General features: G+C 41.1%; 1 protein-coding gene across 2 annotated transcripts in view; it reads left to right on the top strand.

Annotated features, from left to right (window-relative positions):
* Nucleotides 1–341: 341 nt before the first annotated feature.
* Nucleotides 342–10,176, top strand: part of LOC123768088 (zinc finger protein 271) — a 71,637-nt gene continuing 61,802 nt past the window's right edge. For both annotated transcript variants that reach the window (XM_045758380.2, XM_045758381.2), the window contains exon 1: nucleotides 342–693. The gene's annotated coding sequence lies outside the window, so the exon portion shown is untranslated. The remainder of the gene's footprint in view (nucleotides 694–10,176) is intronic.

The raw sequence follows: 10,176 nt of genomic DNA, 5'->3' as shown, positions 1-10,176 counted from the left end.
CTAATGCTTGTAGGCGAGAACAGTTGTGAACGCCAGCTAGCGCACAAGTACATGAGCGCCCAAAATACTTTTACACAAAAGACATGTACAGACAGGCGTGTGGCTTCTGACTTCTTTTTTATTGATTAATATTAAATATTAGGCACTTACCTATAATAGTTATCATTTTATACAAGTATAACTATCATATAATAAATATAAAAGGAGTTTATCCAAAAACTGACGGAAGTGTTGTGTTTTGTGCGTTGTATCGTGTTTGTGGGCATTCGGGGTGTGTTGTGTTTACGCTGGCGGGCGGCGTCCTTACCAACTCCGGATTATGTCTATTACAGCACTAAACTTCATTTAATAACTATATGCCTGTTAAGTAGAACATTTTAATTGTTAGTAGCATTATATTGTCGTTTTAATATGGAATACGTACACATTTGCGAAACGTCCAAAGCTGGTGTCCGAAGTGGTAAAAATATTAGTGTACGATGTCAATGTACAGAGTGTCTTGTATCCAAATAAATGCATCTCAGCATGGAGGTATGAGGCCGAATGTGGCAACACTGGCGGTCTCCATGTTTGTCAACAAAGCATCAGCAGCCAGTTGTCCTTCACACAAACTGTGCGTGTCATGAAGGAAAGGGTTTCCTTGCCATGTGAAGATCTTTCTATGAGTTATCGTGGAAGAGATTGACATGTGAAGTAAGTGAGACTGCAGGGCTGTTTGACGTAAAATATTGGTTACGGTGCCATCAAATTTGAGAACACGGAGGCGTTCATTGAGCAGTTCATTGCTTTTATGAATATAAATTTCCGTTGTTGAAGACAGGAATCCTGTTGGGTCCGTCTAATTACCGCAAGCTACCACAAGCTTCACAAAGCTTCCTGGCAATACGTTAATAATGAATAAATATGATAGGTTAGGCTGACCAAACCAAACCAAACCAAACCTAACCTAACCTAACCTAACCTAACCTAACCTAACCTAACCTAACCTAACCTAACCTAACAGACGCTTGGATCGTCGACTTGATTTGGCGTCACCAGCTCTTTATTTTCGTCTAATTTTTTATAAAAAAATACTTTTTCAGATTAAAATTATGTTTTTTCGTGTTGTACATTCAGCACCAACATTATAATGAGTAAATATATCATATTTATTCATTACTAACGTATTGCCAGGAAGCTTTCTGAAGCTTGTGTAGCTTGTGATAGCTTGTGGTAATTAGACGGACCGATTCTGTTTGGCCTACTCAAGGTAATCTGCTGATTTTTCCCCGGGATGCAACATATAACAGTTGCCTAATTCATGGGTACTTATTATACTTTCTTATAATGTACCTGTAAATATTTTTTAATTTTGCTAGAAATCACATAATTAAAATTGTTAGATTAAGTACCTGCCTGAAATGCTATGCGTGCTAGTGGCTTTACAAAAATGTAAAACTTCAATTCTCTGTACTCTAATAAACCCAATGTACCTTCTTGTATATAAATAAATAAATAAATGAATAATAAATAAAATAAATATTATGTACATAACTCTGTTCTTCTCTCACTATATTATGCACTAATATATCCCTATCTTAATTATGGTATCTGTGCATGGGGTTCAACCACTTGAAACCACCTCAAGTCCATCATCATCCAGCAAAAATCAGAACAATAACAAACTCTGCTTTCAGACAACACTCAGACTTAGTCTATGGGAACTTACTCCCTAATGAATTGAAAAGCTGTCCAACTTTTGCCTTATTCAAAAACAAAAACAAAAAGTACCTAATTTCATCTTTAGTTTCGTACCTAGTGCTTGAAACTCACACTGTATCTAGTGCTACCCAATCTCCCAATTTTTATGTACATAAACAATACAACTTTACCATTGTGATCATTGCTGTCATTTTATATGTGCTATCAATATGCTTTATTGTGCCTATTAATCTTTGTTAAATTATCAATCAAGCTATCAATGCTATCAATCAAAGTTATCAATGTGCTTTAATATGCCTACTAATCTCTCTCAATTTTTTCTTACAATGTACCTGTTAACATTTTATAAATTTTGCTAGAATTTACCTTCTTAATATTTTCTCTTAGATTAAGGACCTGCCCAAAATGCTGTGTGTACTAGTGGCTTTACAAGAATGTAAACACAATACTATGTACTCTCACAAACCCAATGTACCTTCTTGTATATAAATAAATGTTCCCGCTCTGCTCCTTTTGTACTACTTGCTAATCAATCCCTATCTAACTTACTTAACATACTGTATCTATGCATTTAGTTCACTTAATGCAAACTACCTCAAGCCCACTGCTAAATGCTTTTTAATATTGACAAATTTCAAGATCTTGCATGTGGTGCATAGCAACCCACGCCACAACTTCCAAATTAATAACATTACATTACAGCAGATTGATGAAGAAAATGACCTTGCAGTCAAAATCCACCATTCACTGAAAGTTGCACAACAGGTATGAGCAGCAGTCAGAAAAGCTAACCAAACCCTTTGGAATAATCAAGCATACCTTTAACTTTAAGGAAAAGAAAGTAGTACCTGGATTGTACCTGTACGGGGTTCTGGGAGTTCTTCTACTGCCCTAGCCCAGCCTGAGGCCAGGCTTGACTTGAGAGTGTTTGACCCAACAGGTTGTTGCTTGGAGCAGCCCGCAGGCCCATATATCCAATTTTCTCTTGAAAACATATACATTTGTTTCGGCAATATTTCTTAAGCTCGCTGGGAGTATGTTGAACAACCGTGGTCCTCTGATTGTGCCTGTGGCACCTCTGCACCTCACTGATTTTGTTCTGCATTTCCTTCCATATCGTTCACTCCAGTATGTTGTTATTTTACTGCGTAGATTTGGGACTTAGCCCTCCAGTATTTTCCATGAATATTGTTTGATACTACTCTCGTCTCCTTTCTAGTGAGTACATTTGGAGAGCTTTGAGATGATCCTAGTAATTTAGGGGGCTTTATCATGTCTATGTATGCTGTATATATATATAATCTGTATTCCCTCCATTTCCGCAATCTCCTACTCTGAAAGGGGGGAAGTGTGTATCAAGCAGTACTCAAGATGGGCAGCACAAGTGATTTGAACAGTACAATCATTGTGAGGGGATCCCTGTATTTGAAGATTTTTGTAATCAATCCTATAATTTCTGGGGGGAGCCCCGTCGGCTCCCCGGAGCTATCCCAGGCTGATATGCTAATGTCAGACTTTGGCATCAGTCATGTGTATGGAGTTCTTAGGCCTACCGGGGACCACGGCCAGAACCAGGCCCCCTTCAGAGAGGCAAGGGGAGCAATGGCCTATAGAAGCCCCCGTGTAGTTGGAAGCATTCTATGTCTGCCATCGACCGGAACAGGCACCCAGAAAGGTAAGCGCCCCAAAACAAACCCCTATTCTGGTTAAAATTGCTACCAAAAACCAAACTAGTGGATAGAACTCCCCAACCGAAAACAAGCAAACTAGTGTGACGTCACACACCGCCGCGCCGCTGTCTGCGCAGCTCCCCCCTCCCCGGGAGGGGGAAGGGGGAGCCCCAGACCCCCGCGCCGGCTACCCACACGTGGCTGGTTCGATCTTCTCCTCGAGTCTTCGCGTATGGTTTTTTTGACTCGAGTCTATCATCATCTCTATGGTGATCAGGTGGCCTCCTTGTTGGTGTCCCACCTGAGGGCTTCTTCTCGGCGGCAGTATGAAGTTTCCTGGCGGTCCTTCCGTTTCTTTTTGCGTCTTCATCGTGTTAGCTCCTTGTCTGTTCGGGTGGTCTTGTCCTTCCTCTCGTGGTTGTTTCAGGACGGTCATCTTATGCCTAACACTGTCGCTTCGTATCATGCGGCGCTGGCGGAGTCGCTTCAGCTTGCTTTCGGTATCGATGTTACGTCTGCGCCGTTTCGCAAGCTGTCTCGTGCATTGTTTCCAACTACACGGGGGCTTCTATAGGCCATTGCTCCCCTTGCCTCTCTGAGGGGGCCCGGTTCTGGCCGTGGTCCCCGGTAGACCTAAGAACTCCATACACATGACTGATGCCAAAGTCTGACATTAGCATATCAGCCTGGGATAGCTCCGGGGAGCCTCCGGAACTCACCCAGAAAATGGCGTTTCATTACATTCAACGCTGGTTTTTTCTGGCTGATGCTATATTTATTTGCTTGGTTATGATCCCTAAATGTTAAGTCATCAGACATCATTATTCCCAAATCCTTTATATGCTGCACAACCTACTATGGTCAGTTTTGATTGCATTTTGTACCCTGTATTTTGTTTAAGGTCCTAATTTTTACTGTACCTGAGTACCTGGAATTTATCACTTTTAATTTAACACATAAGGTGAAATCAATAGGTACATTGTAGCAAAATTTAAATTCAACATGATATCTACAACATAAAATGACAGGGATGATTACATTGTGTTTTGCACCCTGTATTTTGTATAAGGTCCTAATTTTTACTGTACCTGAGTACCTGGAATTTATCACTTTTAATTTAACAGATATGGTAAAATCAATAGGTACATTGTAGCAAAATTTAAGTTCAACATAATATTTACAATGTAAAATGAGAGGGATGATTACACTGGTGAAGATGTACATCTCAGGTACTAATATTTGGGGAGTGGATAGCTCAAGATACAGTGAGAGTTTGATGCACAAGGTAGGAAACTTATGAGGATAAAATTAGGTACTTTTTGGTTTTGCTTTTGAATAATGCATAGGTTGGACAATAGTTTACTTCATTAAGGAGAGAGTTCCATAGACTGGGTAATTTTATTTGCATGGAGTGTTTGCACAGATTTAGTTTGACTCTGGGTATATCAAAGATATTATTTCTGGTGTGGTGCTCATGGTGTCTATTATATCTACCAGGCAATGTGATGTAGTCATTGTGCAAATTTGCCTTGGCTATAGGCACATCTGGCAGGTTAGTGAGGCTGAGTCACTGCCAGAATATTCAGCTTGTAAACTCTAGAGACAAACCTTTAAGGTATTCCCTCTTTCACTCTATATTGTTAAATATGAAACCGTAAAAGATTTTAGACCTATTGGCCTATTATACCACCAACTGTGTAACTATTTCATTGAATCTGGTGAACTGGACAACATCCTAACAATTTATCCTAAATTTATTTCCATTTTAAAGAATGAAGAACAGTTTTATTTATTTTATTTTTTCCCAGCCCTTGTGTGGCAGAGCACAATAGAAAGTTGGATTTACAAATTTGTAAATTGAAACATGTATACTATCTAATGTAGTTGATTGTATCTGTTACACATGTTACGTATGATGTGGGAGTCTGGATAAGAATCAAGGTAACGGAGTTCCACATGACTGAGTTAGGAAAGCCCCCAGGAAAACAATTCCCAGCAAATAGAAGAACTATAATGGTCTCTTTGTCTAGAGCAGGTCACTTTACCCAATGCAAGAGGAGTGATGGAAAGTCCAGCTGAAATTTTACCTTAATATAATTTATTAACCCTAAACCCCCCAAGTACAACTAGTGGTAAAGTTTACTTTTCCTTAACCCTTCAACTGCACAACGCGCCTGCAGGCTCACGTCTGGTTTACGCAATGCGCCTCCGGGTATTTGTATTTTTCACGTTCAATTCAAAACTCCCGCAGCTACATGGGGTTCACATCGGCTTCCTCACGGCTCTTGTAAACAAACGCCATCTTTAAAAAAAATCGTGGTCCACATTCCCGGGTGTGGGAGCCTCAGTAGTGAGTGAGCAACCAAGGCTGGTGCTCGCAGTATGAGCGCACAGCACTGCTGTTAAGCGTGTGACCACAGCATCGCCTAATAATGTCAAAATATATATATATATAACTAATATTATTTAGCCATGATAGTACAGTGGTACCTCGGAATGCGAGTGTCCCTGTATGCGAGTTTTTCGGAAGACGAGCAGGATTTACTCCAAAAATATGTCTCGGAAGGCGAGGGTTACCTCGGGACGCGAGTTTGTTGATACGTGTACAGGCCGACTGGCGCGTGGTGGCATGGCGATCGCGCCTCAGTTTACCAGTGTCTCGTGTCCAGTGACTATCCCACCTGAATTCTTCACAAGGATTTACAGTTTTTTATCTGTTTTTTGGCCATTTGAGCATAAAAGTTGTCATTATATATCTTGCCATGGGTCTCAAGAAAGCCATTGGTAAGGTTCAACCTAAGAAAATAGCTGTGAGTAGAGGCAGTAGAGGATGTCCCTTCTTGATTAAGAAAATGTGTGAAGTATGGGAAGAACTGCAAAGTTTTGTTGAAAAAACTCACCCAGATAAAGCTGTAGCAGGCCGTTGCATTGACCTTTTAAATGATAATGTGATGTCTTACTACAGACAAGTGTTAAAATGTAGGGAAAAACAAGTGTCATTAGACAAATTCTTAGTAAAAGAAGCAAGTCCTAGTGGTATGCAGGCACAATGTGCCAGAGTGTGCATACCAGTGAAGTCCTCACTGCCTGATGTGATAACGGAAGGGGACTCCCCTTCCAAACAGTAACTCCTCTCTTCCTCCCACCTCACCATCTTCCATACGCCTACAGCATTCAACAGCAAGGTAAGTAATAACTTGAACATAGTTTTGTAGGTTTATTTAGATGAATTAGGTATAAAAATTTAGTTTGATGTGGGGTTTTTGGGGTAGTCAGGAACGGATTAATTCATTTCCCTTTATTTCTTATGGGGAAATTAGCTTCGGAATGCGAGTTTTCGGAATACGAGGCGTCTCCAGGAACCAATTAAACTCCTAAACTGAGGTATGCCTGTATTATAGAAGAGCCTGAGTGTGATAATGACTGGGTACAATGTTCAAATATCAGTGATTCAATGCTGTTCACTATGTTCACAGCGCTAGCCACAGCACCACAGCATTTCGTCCATCAAGGAATCTTCAAATGACTTCTTAGGTTCCTTTTCAAAATAAACGTGTGGTCAATTATTCATTTACAGGAATTTGTGACCAGGATTGTGATAATAGCAGGATTGTGGTTATAATTAGCATTGTGCGTAGTATTGTGGAAGGAGGAATTTTGGTGAGGGAGGGAGAGAGAATTAAGGTAGCCTTATTGTGTGTGTGTGTGGCAGCCACTCTTGTTCACCATACTAGCTTAGTGGTTCGCTATGGGCAACACATATGTACATGGGTACATACAGTGTGTGTATATAGCAACAGGAGAATGTTGAGAGGAGCTATTTTGGTGAAGGAGGTGACGTAATCGTAGCGCCGTCTGCTGTGTGATTTTTCATGCAGTGTATGGTGGCCACTGTACTGTTTGGACACAATACTGGCTTACCTGCATAGTTCTGGTAAATAATACATGTAGATAGGTATATATAACATGTGTAAATAGTGTAATAAGAACAATATCAGTATGGTGGGAGGAGCAATGTTGGCGAGTAAAGTATTGGAGTGAGGTAGACTGGCTGGGTGTGGCTGCTCTCACTCGCGGTGTTCTGAATGTGTTCATGGTGAATGTATATAGTGTGTGACAGTGTATAGTCTGTAAATAGATTGTATATATACATAAATTAGCATGATACATAGTAAATATGTGCAGCATATGTGTACACAAGTGTCATGCATGTAACACAGTGTCTTCGGACAGTATGGATGTTTTACTGCCATAATATAATGTACGTGTTCATTATACATAGGATTAGCACGTAAAAACAAATAAAATGTATTTGGAACTGTGCACAAAAAATGAACAAAAATATATTCGCGGCAACTCACCCGCCCCGCCCTGGGCGCCCTACTGGCCCCGGGAGCGTACGTCACAGGCGAATGGGGAATGATGACATCACACGCCAACTTACGGACCCCATAGCAGCCAAAGTAAACACAATTTCGATTTTTTTTACATACCCATACTGAGGGATGGATTTTTGACACTAAAAAATCAAAAGAATTTTTTCCAGAGAATTTATTTCCTGCGCACTGGGGGGGGGGGGTGTCATATTTGGAGGCATTGCAGTTAACACTTTGGCATGCCCCGCCCGCCACCCCTCAACTGTGCGATTTGGGTCCCAGAGTTTCATGGGAGCACGCGTTAATTCTGAAAAGTGTATACTCTCTTCAACTTTGTCACCTTAATTCTCGTCCTATGAGATTAAATTTGGTATCATTGTGTTTGCAATAGAATTCTCTACAGCACTAAATGCATATAAACTCCAAAAGCCCGGCTAATTACCCGCAGCAAACAGAGAAAGTGCGAACGAGTTACCCAGGAGCGTGCAAAAGCGATAAAATGTGTTCACTCTTTTCACTCTGGTCACCTCAATTTTCATCCTAGGTCTTTCATTTTTGTATCAATGGGTTCGCAATAGAATTCACTAGAGGAACATTAGCATATAAAATAAAAAACCAGGTCACGCTACACCCGCCGACGAGCTGAAGATGGGCCACGCGATTACCGCGAGTGAGCGCCCAGACACCTTCCAGCTACACTCCCAATTCCTGCCCACAAATGTTTAGTATTTAGTATTTTAGTATATGTAGTATTATAGTTTAGTATTTTTTGTGTAGTAGTTGTACATCACATAAGCATTGTAGATAGCCAAATGCACAAAATAGATGGTCATTTTCTTCGTCCATTTGTGAGTTTTCCTTATGAAGTGATAATATTTGATCATTTGGTCAAAGTGATCAACACCTTTCATGTTTGTATTGTAGTCACAGATTGCATTCGGCTTGTTGACAGTTACCAAACAGTCCCCAAAAAATCGGATAAAAACCTGATTTTTGGCAATTATTTTAGTGGATGACGCAATGCTGCGTCATCCCCGAGATTACCGACAGTTAACGGATGACGCAATGCTGCGTCATGCCCGGACTAATGTAGTTGATTGTATCTGTTACACATGTTACGTATGATGTGGGAGTCTGGATAAGAATCAAGGTAACGGAGTTCCACATGACTGAGTTAGGAAAGCCCCCAGGAAAACAATTCCCAGCAAATAGAAGAACTATAATGGTCTCTTTGTCTAGAGCAGGTCACTAACACTAAAGTGTTAAGGGGTTAACCCTTAAATTGCGCATCGCATCATATGATGCTTTGACCGACTTGCAGTAAATTGTGCATCGCATCGTATGATGCTTTGGAGTACTACGCAAGATTTAAACGGCCCACGGATACTCGGGGTTCACCACACCTTGTGGTTAGGTAAAGACAGGCTATTTAACACACGGGGCACACGCACTAGGGGACACAGGTGGAAACTGAGTGCCCAAATGAGCCACAGGGATATTAGAAAGAACTTTTTTAGTGTCAGAGTGGTTGACAAATGGAATGCATTAGGAAGTAATGTGGTGGAGGCTGACTCCATACACAGTTTCAAGTGTAGATATAATAGAGCCCAATAGGCTCAGGAACCTGTACACCTGTTGATTGACGGTTGAGAGGCGGGACCAAAGAGCCAGAGCTCAACCCCCGCAAGCACAATTAGGTGAGTACAATTAGGCGAGTACCTTCATCAGTGCTCTTGTAAACAGAAGCCATTTAAAAAAAAAATCGTGGGCCAAATTTCCGGGTGTTAGGAGCCTCAGTATTGAGTGAGCTACCAAGCCTGACGCACGCAGCATGAGCACACAGCACTGCTGCTCAGCTTGTGACCACAGCATCGCCTAAAAATGCCATAATATACTTGTTCATGCTATTATGTAGCGATGATATTATTACATAAGACCCCTGACTGTGATACAACTGACCAGGGTGCTGATAATAGCAGGATTTTGGTGATATTTAGCGCTGTGTTCCATGGAGGGAGGAGTAATGCTGTGGGAGGGGAGGGTAGTGGCATTGTCTTCTGACTGTGTGTGGCCACCTTTTATTGACTGTACTCACCATACCAGCTTAGTGGTTCGCTATGGTGAACACAAATGTAGATACTTATATATAACGTGTGTATAGAGGGTATAAACAGCAAGAGGAGTAGGTTGGGAGCTGCCATTTTGGTGAGGGCAGTGGCGTCGTCTGCACGACTTATCATGTTGTTTACTGGTGACCACGATGGTCTTTGGGCACCATACCAGTTTACTTGTACAAGTATGGTGAATAAAACAGGTAGATATTTATATATAATGTGTGTATGTAGCGTAATAACACCACAAACAGTATTGTTGGAGGAGAAATATTAGTGCATCTGGCCTTGAGGGCGGCAGCCAGTTGACTGTGTGAG

This window comes from Procambarus clarkii, chromosome 59, assembly GCF_040958095.1.
Source record: "Procambarus clarkii isolate CNS0578487 chromosome 59, FALCON_Pclarkii_2.0, whole genome shotgun sequence".
Lineage (NCBI taxonomy): Eukaryota > Metazoa > Arthropoda > Malacostraca > Decapoda > Cambaridae > Procambarus > Procambarus clarkii.
Note: the sequence above shows the minus strand (reverse complement) of the source record. Positions and strands in the feature narration are given on the sequence as shown.